The sequence below is a fragment of the Leopardus geoffroyi genome, chromosome X (assembly GCF_018350155.1).
Source record: "Leopardus geoffroyi isolate Oge1 chromosome X, O.geoffroyi_Oge1_pat1.0, whole genome shotgun sequence".
NCBI lineage: Eukaryota > Metazoa > Chordata > Mammalia > Carnivora > Felidae > Leopardus > Leopardus geoffroyi.
This window is the reverse complement of record NC_059343.1, coordinates 16,278,783-16,293,391: the sequence shown is the minus strand read 5'-3', so window position 1 is coordinate 16,293,391 and position 14,609 is coordinate 16,278,783. Positions and strand designations below refer to the sequence as shown.

At 41.8% G+C, this 14,609-nt stretch overlaps 1 protein-coding gene across 15 annotated transcripts in view; it reads left to right on the top strand.

Annotated features, from left to right (window-relative positions):
- Positions 1-14,609, top strand: part of MAP7D2 (MAP7 domain containing 2) — a 106,665-nt gene that overhangs the window by 4,977 nt on the left and 87,079 nt on the right. The window contains exons 2-3 of one of the 15 annotated variants that reach the window (XM_045470961.1): positions 8,907-8,966; positions 9,316-9,465. The exons of 13 other annotated variants lie outside the window; for them this stretch is intronic. The gene's annotated coding sequence lies outside the window, so the exon portion shown is untranslated. The remainder of the gene's footprint in view (positions 1-8,906; positions 8,967-9,315; positions 9,466-14,609) is intronic. One more of the 15 variants, XM_045470963.1, reaches the window with a different exon arrangement.

Sequence of the window (14,609 nt, the reverse complement as noted above, 5' to 3'; positions counted from 1 at the left end):
TTTAAATTCTCTATTGCTATGTAACAGACCGCTCCAAACTTATTATTTCTCATGATTCTGGAGGTTAGTCGGACTCATTTGAGTGGTTCTGTTCTGTGTGGTGTCAGCTGGAGTCACAGTCAGCTGAGAGTTCGCTTGGGCTTGAAGTGTCCAACATGGTCTGTCATGGGCCAGGTGTCTAATCACAGGGAGTCTTTCCTGGACTTCTCACAGCAAAGCAGCTGTGTCTCAAGAGTGAGGAAGCAGAAGTTGCCAGTTGTCTTAAGGCCTGGGCTTGAAAGTCCCAGAATGTCCATTTTGCTGCATCCAGTGGTTAAAGCAAGTCACAAGGCCAGCCCAGATTAAAGGGGAGGGGAAATAGACTCTACTTCTTGATGTGAGGAGTGGCAAGCGCCTACTGGTAGAGGAGGAATCTCCATTTTTGGAGATTCTCTACTGCAACAGGTAAGTACTTTGAATGTAAGAGAGGTTAAGTAATTTGCTCAAGGTCATACGGTAAGTGGCAAGCCACTATGTTTGACTCCAGAGTTAAGTATTCTTAACCTTCATGCCATTGTGCCTTTCCAGATAGATTATAACAAACTCCTTTAGCATGTGGACCGTGCCTCTCACATCTTCTGCACCCCTCTTGAGATCTAGCTCAATGCTATTGGTCCATATTTTTTTAAGGCTTTTGTGTGCCTTTTCCTTGGTACACAAGTTTTCTCCCCAATGGTAATGAGGACCCACGTTTCTTAGAATTATAGTAAAGATTTTATTAGTTAAAATGCTTAGAGGAGGAGAGGTTCCATTTAACAGGATTTCTAGTTCCCCAGGTATTAACTCCCCACTCTTCCTGTGCCGGCCTTTATTGTAGGGCTCTGGAATATCTCCTTAGTATACTTCTATTTGGACCTGTTGGGTGTTACTTAGGATTGCAGTTCTTTGGTCATCACTCTGGAAGGCCCATGGAAGATTCTCTTATACTCTAAGCCAGTGTATCTCTAACTAATTTTGGCAACCAGTTTGGTTGGGGTTTTTTTCCTAATTTCCAATCTGTTATTGGCTAATATCTTGGTAAAATACAATAAAAAAGATTTACTAGAAAAATAAAAAAAAAAACATGGAAAATACAACTCCTGATTTTTAACATTAGATTAGATATTAGATTCCAAGACGTCAGTGGATATTAGATTACACTGTCACATTGCTCTAAATGTTTCTAAATTCATGCTCTCAATTTATGTCCTTATTGTGACTGATGACAAACAGTAGGAAGACTGGCACCGGTCCACAGGCCACACTCAGTAGCTCTGCCCTGGGCCAGCATTTCCCAAAGGGTATGGTACACAAGAGGATTTTAGGTTACTTGTGGATAAATTTATCTTTTCAATTTTAGGCTAATAGTTCTGTGGATTTTAAAAACTTTATTGTAAAAATGCAACCAGTACATCAAACTCTAATCAAACTGTAATTTCATGAATATTTTCAGAATGAGTAGAAAATGAAAACTTATTTTAAAGAAAAATACTAAGTAGTATAGGTTGGTGCTGGTTAATACAAATAGAATGCTAGCCACACATGTAATCCTAAATTTTCTAATAGCTACATTTAAAAAAGTAAAAATAAACAGGTGAAATTAATATAAAACAATTTAACCTAGTATAACCAAAATATGATCATTTCAACATGTAATTAATATAAAGAATTATTAATAGGAAATTTCACAGTCTGTTCTTTGCACTGAGTCTTCCAAAACCAGTATATATTGTGTACTTTCAGGACATCTTCATTTGGACTAGTCACATTTCAAGTGCTCAGTAAGCAACTTTGGTTAGTTGCTAGCATATTAGACAGCAGTCACTGATGTCGAACATTTCCATCATGGCAGAAAGTTCTTTTGGTCTAGGAATGAGACCACGGTCCCATAGGGCATGGTGGTATTTAGTGCTGTCGAGGGTGGTATGAAGAGCAGAATATGTGCTGTGGTATTCAGTCCAGCAGGGGAGGGCTTAGTGGAAATGGAAAGATACTTTGATACAAATGGTCTCCCCTACAATGAGGCCAAACAGGCTTGATCCTCAGGCTCTTGAAGGAAGAAGTTGCTTTTGCATTCCCCAGTGTGGGCAAGTGGTAAGGTCCTCACACAGATTGTCGTCATGGGGACTTGACAGGCTGTGGAAAGAGGGTAAGCTTGACTTTGTGGTAATTGTTGAACTGTTATCCATGGAAAGCATGGTATAATATTGATAGAAAGGTGGGAGGAGACAGCAGTGTTAACTGGCTCAGGGTCTCCGAGGTTCAGTGTTGGGGTCAAGTGGGGAATCCTCTCTGCTGGGTGGGATTTGCTGAGCTGCATTGGGATGGGTTCTGTGAGGTCAGATCTGGTCATTTCCCCCCAGAGTTGGTATTGTACCTTCCTAGCACTTGTTTACAGAAACTGTTGATGAGCAACAAGTTCCTGCTGGTTCACAGGACAGACTCTGGGCACCACATTTTTGGGTAGTTCCAGTGAATTCTTGGGCTGGTCCCACCTCCTGTGTCCTGGGTTTGATTATGTGAGAGAGCTGGCACTGATTATAAAGGGACTTAGTTGGGCAGAGCCAGTTAGCCAGCATTCACTTGCAGGGCCTGTGGGACAAGTCCTTGCCCAGGCTGAGTTGTCTTCCTCCTGAGCAGTTGGTCTTTGTCTACCTTTGACACCAAGTCTTTAAGAATTAACTATTGGCTTAGCAAGTCTACCAGTGTGGAACCCCAGTTGCTGTGGTAGGTATATTGGATAAGGTTCCTTCTTGTTTTTTAAAAAACGTTTATTATTTTGAGGTGGCGGGGGGGGGGGTTGCGGAGAGAACATGTGAGCAGAGGAGGGACAGAGAGAAGGAGAGAGAGAATCCCAAGCAGGCTACACACTGTCAACACAGAGCCCTATGTAACTTTCTTCTTAGCACCATTTTTCTACCTTTACTCTTGTTTTTCTTTTTCTCACTCACTTTTTATATTTATTTCTGCTCTATTTTATATAAGCAGAAGGAGAAAGAGAAAGAGGGCATAAATGAATACCTGAAATTAATAAGTACAGAGCAGGAAATGCCCCTGTAGCGTGGGTCTTTTACCAGGTACCTAAAGCCCTTAATTAAGCAGTGCTTTGTACCCCTGTTTCACAACAGCACCTTAATATGTGCCCTTAACTTGAAACAACCATCTGAATTGTAAACTAGACAAAACAGGATTCTCTTGGACTTATTTTTTACCCCCTACCCCCAAGATTCCTGTCCTCTTTCATGAGCACCCAGGCATGCATTCTGCTTGCTAGAAGGAACCATCCTTGTGCATGGAAGTAGTGTGAGTTTTTGCTCTTTTCTATCTTAATTGTGTGTGTTGGGTTCTCTTGAGCCCCAGTCAAGGGGGACAGTTGGTGGTGAAATATTATGACAGCCTTCAGTAGAAGCTTTACTTCCACTTGGATAATTATCAATTATCTCCCCAGTGGAGGTATGTGTTATGAACAGAATTTAGGTGATCATTTTCATTAGCTAGGTAACCAATATTATTTAAGCTGTTTTAGTTACATCCTCAGACTAAAAACTCTCTTTACAAAACTACTGATTCTGATTGCAGTCTTATTACTGCAAAACATGTCTCTGCTCTCCTCTTTTTCCCTTCTCACCCATCTAAATTTCTACTTCATTTGATTTTGTTTTTGTCAGTCATGAATTATTTCTAAAGAATAATTGCTGCTTATTAATGGTCCATTAATTTCCACATATTCCTAATCTTCTGGAATGAGATTAGCTCTTTGTATGGAAGAACAGTTAAGAGAGCAGAATGTGGACTGTTTCACTGTACCCTGTTAGCTTTCATTTTTCATAGTTATTTTTTTACTTCCTCTCAGTTTTGACTGAAGGACCTTTGATTGGTGCCTTTCTACTAAGGAGTGCTGAATGTCCTTTTTGATACCTAATTTCATCTTCATTAGTTAAAAATTAAAAGGATTCTTTCCACTTTGGTGTGTAAAGATGATTTCAGCGTGAATACCTCTTATAATCAGACCAATTCAAGCAGGAGATACTATGCATGAGGACCAGCGCTAATAGAAGTTTCCGGGAGGATGGAAACATTCTATGTTTGTTCCATATGATAGCCACCAGTCATCATGTGGCTGTGGAGCCCTGAGGAACTGAGTTTTTAATTGTATTTGATTTTAGATAATTTAAATTTAATACATTTCTTAAGTTTAATTTATTTATTTTGAGAGAGAGAGAGGAGCATGAGCAGAGGAGGGACAAAGAGAGAACAGAGAGACAATTCCAAGCAGGTTCCACACTGTCAGTGCAGAGCCCAGTGTGGGGCCCAGTCTCCCGAACCTTGAGATCATGACCTGAGCCAAAATCAAGAGTCAGACATTCAACTTACAGAGCTACCCAGGCACCCTTTTAATTTAAATTTAAATAGACACACATGGTAGTGACTCTCGAATTGGACTGTACAGTTAACAAACTGTTGACTAACCTTGCCAGATTAGGATCAGAAATTAGGAATAAGTTTTAGGCCTCAAACAAGTTAATTCAAACCCATCTATTCTTGGTTTCTCCTCTACAAGTTCTGATATTTGGCCCTTGTCATTCAGCCACTCTCAGGTGTGCACAGGCCATCAAGAACAGAACCCAGCAGTTATCTCTGTTGTTCATATCAGATCTGTAGGTCCTTGATGGAATCTACTAGCCAAGACTTATGTCTGGCTCCTGGTGGCCCTGGGGTGCCCATGGTCAGCCAACTCCTCTCTGTCCCTGCCTCAGTTTTGGTTGCACAGCTTGGTTGGAGGATAAATTGGATTGACTTACAAGGCATTACCAAACCATTTGATGAAACCATTAGCTGTACAGGATTTGGTTGGGCTGTGGGGAGAACTTTTCTAGTGACAGATTGGCAGAGACTGAAACTATTAGCCTAGGCCAGAGAACCCTGTGGTGGAAGGTAAGGCTGGTGAGGGCATTTGGAGGGCATTGGGCACCACAGCCAAATGAGTCTTGTTCCCTCTTCTTTAGGACATACTCACCAAAGCAGATAAGCCTCAGCTCTCTCATTCCAGCTTGTTCTTTACAAACTGTGGCCTCAGGTGTGGGCCCATGAGAAGACCTTAGTTGCTTGTCTGTGAGATGATACACTAGGAAATCCGACTGGTGCTTTCCAACTCTTGAGCTACTGTGATCCTCCACTGCTGGATCAGGAGGGAGGGGGTAGGGTAGTTTGGTCTTCACCCTTGTGTTATGAGGATCACCAGTCAAAAAGGCTTAGAGTCAACAGACTTACCAGCCTTCTCCTTTCCCTCCTCCATTACAACCAGGTAGGGAGTTCTGCCTCCTTCATCTCTTATGACCCCATTCCTATTGTCTGGGTCAAACCTGTCATCTGGGGCCTGACCATTATTACAAGAGCCTTGGTGGGAGGGGGGGGTCTCTGTTCCTCTATCCAGGTCATCATCCTGTCATGGATCTATCTTGTGTCTCTCTTACTTAACTTCCTCTGACATCTGCCTAGCGTGTGTACAGTCCAAACTGCTGATAGGGTTTCCCAGACATGTTGGGATGGGGCTCCCACTTATCACTCCAGCCCTTCTCTCTGGCCAGTGACCACCTGCAGCTTGTAGTATCCAGCACACTCTACACACGCTTGCTCCTCACTGCCCATGGGCATGCTCTTCCAGTGCCCAGAATTCCCTTCCTCTCTCTATCTGCCATTCATCCTTGAGTATTTGGCCCATACCTCACCTCTTCCCTGAAGCCTTCTCTGACTACGCACTTTTGGTGGATTTTTCTTTTCCATTGCCATTACATTCTTGATAATGCTAATGCGGGTAAATCAGATCACATGCAAATAAACTTGGGACTGGCATTTGGAAACTAAAGTACATACATCTTAAGCATACAGTGTGATGAATGTTTGCTTATGCACCTGTGTAACCACCCAAATCAAAAAACAATATTTCCAGCACCCAGAAAGCTTCTTCCCACGTCTTCCTAGGCATTAGCACCCCCCCCCCAGAGGTAACCATTATTCTCACCTCTTTTCACTGTAGTTTAGTTTTCTTGTTTTTGAACTTTATTAAAATGGATTCATGTAGCATGTCCATTTTTATTGTGGCAAAATATACATAACATAAAACTCACTATTTTAGCAGTTTTTTAATTTGCTTAAGTTTTTTTTAATGTTTATTTTTGAGAGAGAGAAAACAGAACGGGAGTGGGGGAGGGGCAGAGAGAGAGGGCGACACAATCCGAAGCAAGCTCCAGCCTCTGAGCTGTCAGCACAGAGCCCGATGTGGGGCTTGAACTCAGAAACCACCAGATCATGACCTGAACTGAAGTCAGCGCTCAACCGACTCAGCCACTCAGGCACCCCAAGTTTTTTTTTTTTTTTAATTCAAATTTGAGTTAGTTAACCTACAATGTAGTCTTGGCTTCAGGAGTAGAACCCAGTGATTCATCCCTTACATATGACATCCAGTGCTCATCACAACAAGTGCCCTCCTTAATGCCCATCACCCATTGAACCCATCCCCCACTTCCCCTCCAGGAACCCTCAGTTTACTCTCTGTATTTAAGAATCTGCTATGGTTTGCTTCCCTCTCTGTTTTTTATCTTATTTTTCCTTCCCTTCCCCTATGGTCATCTGTTAAGTTTCTTAAATTCCACCTATGAGTGAAATCATATGATTTCTGTCTTTCTCTGACTGATTTCACTTAGCATAATACCCTCCAGTTCCATCCACGTTGTTGTTGCAAATGGCAAGATTTCATTCTTTTTCATCGCCATTGTGTATATATACCACATCTTCTTTATCCATTCATCAGTTGATGGACATTTGGGCTCTTCCCATGATTTGGCTATTGTTGATACTGCTGTATTTTAGCAGTTTTTATGTTCATTGGCATTAAGGATATTCACATTGTTGTGCACCCATCACTGCCATCCATCTCCAGGACCTTTTCATCAAGTATATACTTTTTTGTGTCTTTTTTTTTTTTTTTTCACTCAGTGTTATGTCTATAAGATTCACCCGTGTTGTAGATATCAGCAGTTTATTTCTTTTTATTTCTGAGTAGTATTCCATAGTGTGACTGTACTATAGTTTGTTTTGTCCTTTCTCTTGTTAATGGACAATTGGGCTGTTTCCAGCTTTTTATTCTTTTGACTAAAACTACTGTGAACCTACCGGTACCCATCTCTTGGTGCCCATACAAATGCATTTCTTTTAATTGTTTTTTTAACATTTATTTATTTTTGAGAGACAGAGCATGAGCAGGGGAGGGGGAGAGAGAGACACACACAGAATCCGAAGGAAGATCCAGGCTCTGAGCTCTTTGTTAGCATAGAGCCCGACGTGGGGCCTGAACTCACGAACCGCAAGACCATGACCTGAGCTGAAGTCAGACGCTCAACCGACTGAGCCACCCAGGCACCCCCATACAAATGCATTTCTATTGCTTATATACCTAGGAGTAGAATTGCTGGGTCGTAAGGTAGGCATATGTTCAGCTTTAGCAGACAGTGCCAAATTGTTTTCCAAACAGTTGGAAGTAGTTTCCTATTGTGGTTATAACAATTTATCACAAATGTAATGGCTTGTAGAAACATGAATTTATTATCTTATAATTCTGGAAGTCAGAAGTCCTAAAATATGTGTCAGTAGAACCTTTCTGGAGGCTTCAGGGCAAGAACCCATTTCCTTCTCCAGCTTCTAGAAGCTGTCTGCATTCTTTTTTTTTTTTTTAATGTTTATTTTACTTTTGAGACAGAGACAAAGCATGAACGGGGGAGGGTCAGAGAGAGAGGGAGACACAGAATCGGAAGCAGACTCCAGGCTCCGAGCCATCAGCCCAGAGCCCGACGCGGGGCTCGAACTCATGGACCGTGAGATCGTGACCTGGGCTGAAGTCGGACGCCCAACCGACTGAGCCACCCAGGCACCCCCTGTCTGCATTCTTTGGCTTGTGACTCCTTCCTCTGTCATCGGGGCCAGCAGCGTAGCATCTTCCAATATCTCTCTCCAACTTCTGGTTCCATTGTCACATTTCCTCTCTCTCACCTTCACTCTCCTGCCTCCCTTGTGATTGCACTGGGCCCACCTGGAAAATCCTGGCTAATCTCTCCATCTCAAGAGCCTTAACCTAATCACATCTGCAAAGGCCTATTTGTTAAATAAGGCAACATCTTCACATATTCCAGGGATTAGAAGTAGACACCTCAACAGGGATGAGGGGGAGGGCATTATTCTGCCTACATGGTAGAATGGTACATGGCTGTACTATTTTACATTCCCATCAGTAAAGCATGATCCTCCACATTTTTGTCAGCACTTGGTATTGCCAGTCTTTTTAATTTTAGCCATTCTGGTTTGAATGTGGGGTACATCCACAGCTACCACCTCCAGGCAGTGTGTCCTCCTTTGCTCTGATACAGCTTTCTTGCAGCTTATCCATATTTAAATATTTGTTTACGTGCTTCTGTCTTGGCCAAACCACACATCCTTCATGAGGCAGGTAGTAGCTGGTTCAATAAATCCTCCTTGGATGATAAATGACAGAGGGCATTTTTCAACAGAAGTGAGCAGAGCTAAAGATGTAAATGAAAACCTGCACATATAATCCCATCTCTGGCTTGAAGTAGGGTTTCTCCCAAATGAAAAATAGGACCGGAGCAAAGAACCTGGTTTCCAGCTTCTGCATGCTGTTGTCTTTCCGAAGATAGTTAATCTATAAGTCAGTAATGCTCTAGAAGGAGATGTGGGCTTCAACTCCTGAGGGCGTTGGTTGGACATGACTTCACCTTATATGTAAATGAGAGGAGAGTGCAGTTCTGGCAGGCAGGCTTCTGGAGAGTCTGATCTTGGACCTTTTACAGCATCTGAAGTTTTTTCCTTTTCCCTAGATTCTGCTCCAGTATAGCAACACACTGCAGCTTCTGGCTTGCAGAAGGAAGGACTAGAAGGTGAGTAGGGTTTCTTGATTGCAAGGAATGTAGCGTGTGTAGACTTAAACCCACTTTGAAGACTTGAGGCTGGAATTTCTGAGGAAGGTGAAGCCAGAGTAGAAAAGAATTTCTAATTCCCCCAGACACAGAGTGGTGGGCACAAATGTCTTGGCACTAGAGAGATAAACCTGGAAGAAGGAATTAGTATTAGACAAAAGGCAGACAGGATTGTGGCTTTCTTTAGGAACATCCTGATGTGAGTAACCATTTTCTGTGTTCTAGTTTGTTCCCTAGTCTACTTTGCTGGGCAAAACACCTGGTTTCATGAGGGCTATAAGGTTTCAAGGCCTCAATCTTATCTTTCCAGGCCACTGAGGTGTTGGCAGCATTCCTGCAGCTTGGCATTACTTTGACCCTCTGGGGTGTGGCATGTGTGAGAGAAACCTTGCCATCCCATGTGGCAGAGGACTTCTTTGGCCCTGAAGAGAAAACTTCTCTGTTCGACAAGACCTGGATGGTCAGTATTTATTTAGATCATATAGGAGTTGGTCTTTTGAGAAAAATACTAGCTCAAGTGTCCGAGTTACTATGTTGGGCTTATGCTGGGGTTATTGGTCCCTATTTAGACATACTGACAATGTTAAGCTTTAGTGATTTGAGTAAGTACACACGTGATTCACAGGCTGATCTGCAAACAAGCCAGCTGTGGCAGAATGGAGGCATGCCTGGGCCTTGGGTGGTGTGGCCAACACACACACCAGGAGGGTTGGGATAGGCTCAACAGGGCTGTGGCTATGTTTATAGAGTTCCAATGACTTCCTGGATGTTCTCTCTTTTCTACCTGGTGTATTCAAGTTGTGGAGAAGTCATATGTCTGTATTCCTGGCTTTTTGGAATTCTCCTTGTGGACTCCGGGTCTGGAGGGGATCTTGAGGGAGAATGTGGGGTGCTGCCCCCTGTAAGCAGGTGCCTGTTAACTTTTTCTAGGACAGACAGTGGATCTTTGCTCCACATTCTCTGAGGCTGGCAGGGCACTCTTTACTTCCTAGGTCAAGAAGTCCTTTATGTTCATACAAGCATCTCTCCTCTAAATGCCTCCCCTCTTGCTGTGTCCTTTGTGGACAGGCAAAACAACCGCACAGGATCATTTTGACAAAACTTTCCAGTCTCCATAAAGAGACCTGGGGCCTTCTGTGGGGCCCAGTTCCTTAACCTTCTTGACATGACTTTTTGTTTGGTGTTTACTCCTGTGACATTGGTGTTTTCCTTCTCTAACTCTTTGTACAAATTACTCGTAGAGTAGCCTTTTCACCTCTTTATTCAGTTAAGAATTTACTGATGAGATACCACCTCACACCTGTTAGGATGGCCATTGTCAAAAAAAACAAAAAGACAAGTGCTGGTGAGAATGGAGAAATTGGAACACTTGTGCAGTGTTAATGGGAATGCAAAATGGTGCAGCTGTTATGAAAAACAGTATGAAGATTCCTCAAAAAAGTAAAATTAGAACTATACCATATGATCCAGCAATCCCACTTCTGGGTATTTATCCAAAAGAATTAAAATCAGGATCTTAGGGGTATTAACACTGTTCACTGTGTAGAAACAACCTAAATGTCTATGGGTAAATGAATGGATAAAGAAAATGTGGTATATACATACAATGGAATATTAGCTAGCCTTAAAAAAGAAGAAAATTCTGCAATATGTGACAACATGGGTGGACCTTTGATGACATTATGAAATAAGCCAGTCTTGGAAAGGCAAATACTATATGATTCCAGATATATGAAATATCTAAGATAGACAAATTCATAGAATCAAAGAGTAGATTGGTATTTCCCAGGAGCTGGGGGCCACAGGAAATGGGGAGTTACTAATCAATGGACACGAAGTTGCAGTTAAACAAGATGAATAAATTCTAGAGATCTGCTGTACAACATTGTACCCAGAGTCAGCAATATTATATTGTACATTTAAAAGTATATTGAGAATGTAGATCTCATGTTAAGTGTTCTTACCACAATAAAATTTAAAAAATAAAAAAATTTAAAAAGAAATTACTGTGTAAGACCTTAATCTGATCAGTTCCTGGTTTGGCCATTAACTAGCTATGCGGACGTGGGCTGGTTTCTTGGTCTATTCTTAGCCTCACTTTCTTTACTTATAAGATGGCAATCATAACAGAAATTCCTCATGGGATTGACAGGAGGATTATATTGAGGTAGTGCATGGAAAGTGCTTAGCACAGTGTTGCATAGATAGTGCTCCATGAGGTAAGTGATAATGGTTATCATCATCTTCACCTCAAATATAAGACCCCAGACCTTATGTCTGTGAATATAAAAAGTGTATTTTGGGGGCACCTTGCTGGCTCATTTGGTACAAGCATGCAACTTTTGATCTTGGGGTTGTAAGTTCAAGCCCCATGTTGGGTGTAGAGGTTACTTAAAATTTAAATGACACACACACACACACACACACACACACACACACACACATGCAGATATATATGGCATACATTTATATCACTGTACTTATGTTGATGTATTTATATACTGGCTTTGCCTTCCAAGGAACTAATTACCTAGTGAGATAGGCTTTCTGTAACTTAATATAACTCAGGTCTAACACTGAAAAGTACCATAAATGGAAATACAAAAGTGGACCATGAGGCCGTAGATGAGCAGTTAATTCTGGCAGAGGACCTGGGGACAGTCTTTGTGCCTATGTAAGTCTTCACAGTCCCTTAAGTGTCCTGTGGTTAGCAGGACAACCCTGCCAGGTACTCAGCAAATTGTTACTGGAGACCTGTCTTTGGCCATGCTCTCCAGTTTCTGCATAGGAATGGTGGTTCTTTTTCTCCCACTCAGAGCTCAATTTATATATTGAAATTCTTGAGGGATACAGTTGTGTCCTGTTCAAGAGCCTGTTCAGCCAGTGGCATTTCTTTTCCTCTTCCTTTAAATATGTCAGAGATTCATCCTACGTCCAGTTTCTCATTGTACTGGGTGAACTTACCCTTTTCAGTTTGTGTAGTTAGTGTTTTTCCACATCAGACACAGAATAGAGGAAAATTCTTATTTTTTGTCCTCTACCCTTCTTTGACACCCACTGCTAGATATTTTGCTTCACAAATTGGCCCAGAGCTCAAGAGATCATTCAGTTTTCTGGAACTATGGAACCTGTATGTGGCTTTTGGCAAGATAAGAGAGTTGAGTGGCCTACTATAGGTTTGCAAGTTTAGGATTTTTAAAATTTATATGTATGTATTTATGTATGTATGTATTTTGAGAGAGAGAGCACAAGCAGGGGAGGGGCAGAGAGAGAGGGAGAGAGAGAATCCCAAGAAGGCACCACACCATCAGCGCAGAGCCTGATGTGGGGCTTAAACTCAAGAACTATGAGATCATGACCTGAGTCAAAATCCAGAGTTGGATGCTTAACTGACTGAGCCACCCAGGCGCCCCTGTAAGTTTAGGATTTTAGACTTTGTGCTGGCTAGTATGATAGCCAATTGCCACATGTAGCTATTTAAATTAATTAAAAATGAATAAAATTTAAAATTTAGCTCCTCAATTGCACTAGCCACATTTTAGGTACTCAGTAGCCCCATGTGGCTAATGGCTATTGTATTGGACAGCACAGATGCAGAACATTCCTTTCATTGCAGAAAGTTCCATGGGACAGCACTGGTTTAGAGGGTTATCTTAAAGTTGTGGGCTGCTTAATAGAGAAAGGAAAACATAGATGTTTATCCGTGCTGTTATGGTTTTGATCCTTCTTCCAAATGACCCAAGTTGGATGTATAATCATTACATGTAACTACCAAATCAACTGAAACTTGACTAATGCACGTAAAATATTTTGACCTCAAATTTGTAATACAAAAAGGGTATTCACTTTCTGAAGTGTTTTTTCTACTGCCATATTACCCTGAAGCAGCTATCAAGTATGGATTCTTAGGTGAGAGACCCCTGATTTTTTTTTATTGTGGTAAAATATTACATAACATAAGCTTTACCATTTTAACTATTTTATTTTTTTAAAGTTTATTTTTTTTAAGTAATCTCTACATGGGGCTGAAATGACCCTGAGAGTAAAATGTACAATTCAGTGGCATTAAGTGCATTCACAGTATTGTGTGACCATCACCACTATCTTTTTCCAGAACTTTACATCATCCCGAACAAAAACTATACCCATTAAACAGTAACTCCCCATTATGCCTTCCCCCTAATGCCTGGTAACCAATGTACAATTTTCTGTCTCTGTGTATTTGTCTGTTCTTGGTACCTCATGTAAGTGGAATCATACAGTATTTATCCTTTTGTGCCTGGCTTATTTCACTTAGCAAATGTCCTTAGGGTTCATCTGTGTCGTGGCATATATGAGAATTTCATTTCTTTTTAAGGCTGAGTAATATTCCATTGTATGGATAGACCACATTTATCCATTCATCTGTTGATGGACACTTGGGTTGCTTCTACTTTTTGGCACTTGTGAACAGTGCTGCTGTGAATGTGGGTGTCTAAGTATCTGCTTGAGTCCCTGCTTTGAGTTCTTTGGGATGCATACCCAGAAGTGGAATTGCTGGGTCATATGGTAGTTCTGTGTTTGGCTCTGATTTTTGGAAATAGTCTAAAAATTATTGAGATATAATTCATATAACAAAAATGTCACCCTTGTAAAGTGTACAGTTGAGTGGCTTTTAGTGTATTCACAAGATTGTACAATCATCCCCAGTTGTCAGTGATTTTTTTTGTATTTTTTTTAAAATGTGTTTTTATTTTTTTTTAATGTTTAGTTATTTTTGAGACAGAGAGAGACAGAGCACAAACGGGGGAGGGTCAGAGAGAGAGGGAGACACAGAATCTGAAACAGGCTCCAGGCTCCGAGCTGTCAGCACAGAGCCCGACGCGGGGCTTGAACTCACCGCGAGATCATGACCTGAGCCGAAGTCAGACACTTAACCGACTGAGCCACCCAGGCGCCCCAAATGTGTTAATTTTTATTGAGAGAAAGGAGAAAGAAACCCAAGCAGGCTCGGCACTGCCAGTGCAGAGCCCAATGCTGGGCTCAATCTCACGAACTTTGAGATTATGACCTGAGCCTTAACCAAGAGTTAAGATGCTTAACGGACTGAGCCACCCAGGTGCCCCCTGTCACTGGTTTTTATAGTCTCTTTGGAACCAGAGTTGGGGACAGAGACAGAATCTTGAAAGCAGGTTAGGTGGAAGGAAGGGAGCTTTCAGGATTAATATGAGACTCAAAAAAAAGAGGTTTATTATTTGCAGGTCATCTGGCTGGCTCAGTTGGTGGAGCATGCGACTCTTGATCCTCATGGTCATGAGTTCAAGTCCCACAGTGAGGGTAGAGATTACTTTAAAAAAAGTTATTTGTGGGGTGCCTGGGTGGCTCAGTCGGTTGAGCATACGACTTCAGCTCAGGTCATGATCTCGCAGTTTGTGAGTTCAAGCCCCGCATCGGGCTCTGTGCTGACAGCTTGGATCCTGGAGCCTGCTTCGGATTCTGTGTCTCCTTCTCTCTCTGCCCCTACCCGACTTGTGCTGTCTCTCTCTGTCTATCAAAAATAAATAAATGTAAAAAAAAAAAAAGATATTTGTACCAAATCCTTGGAATGCTGTGCAGTCTTTAGCA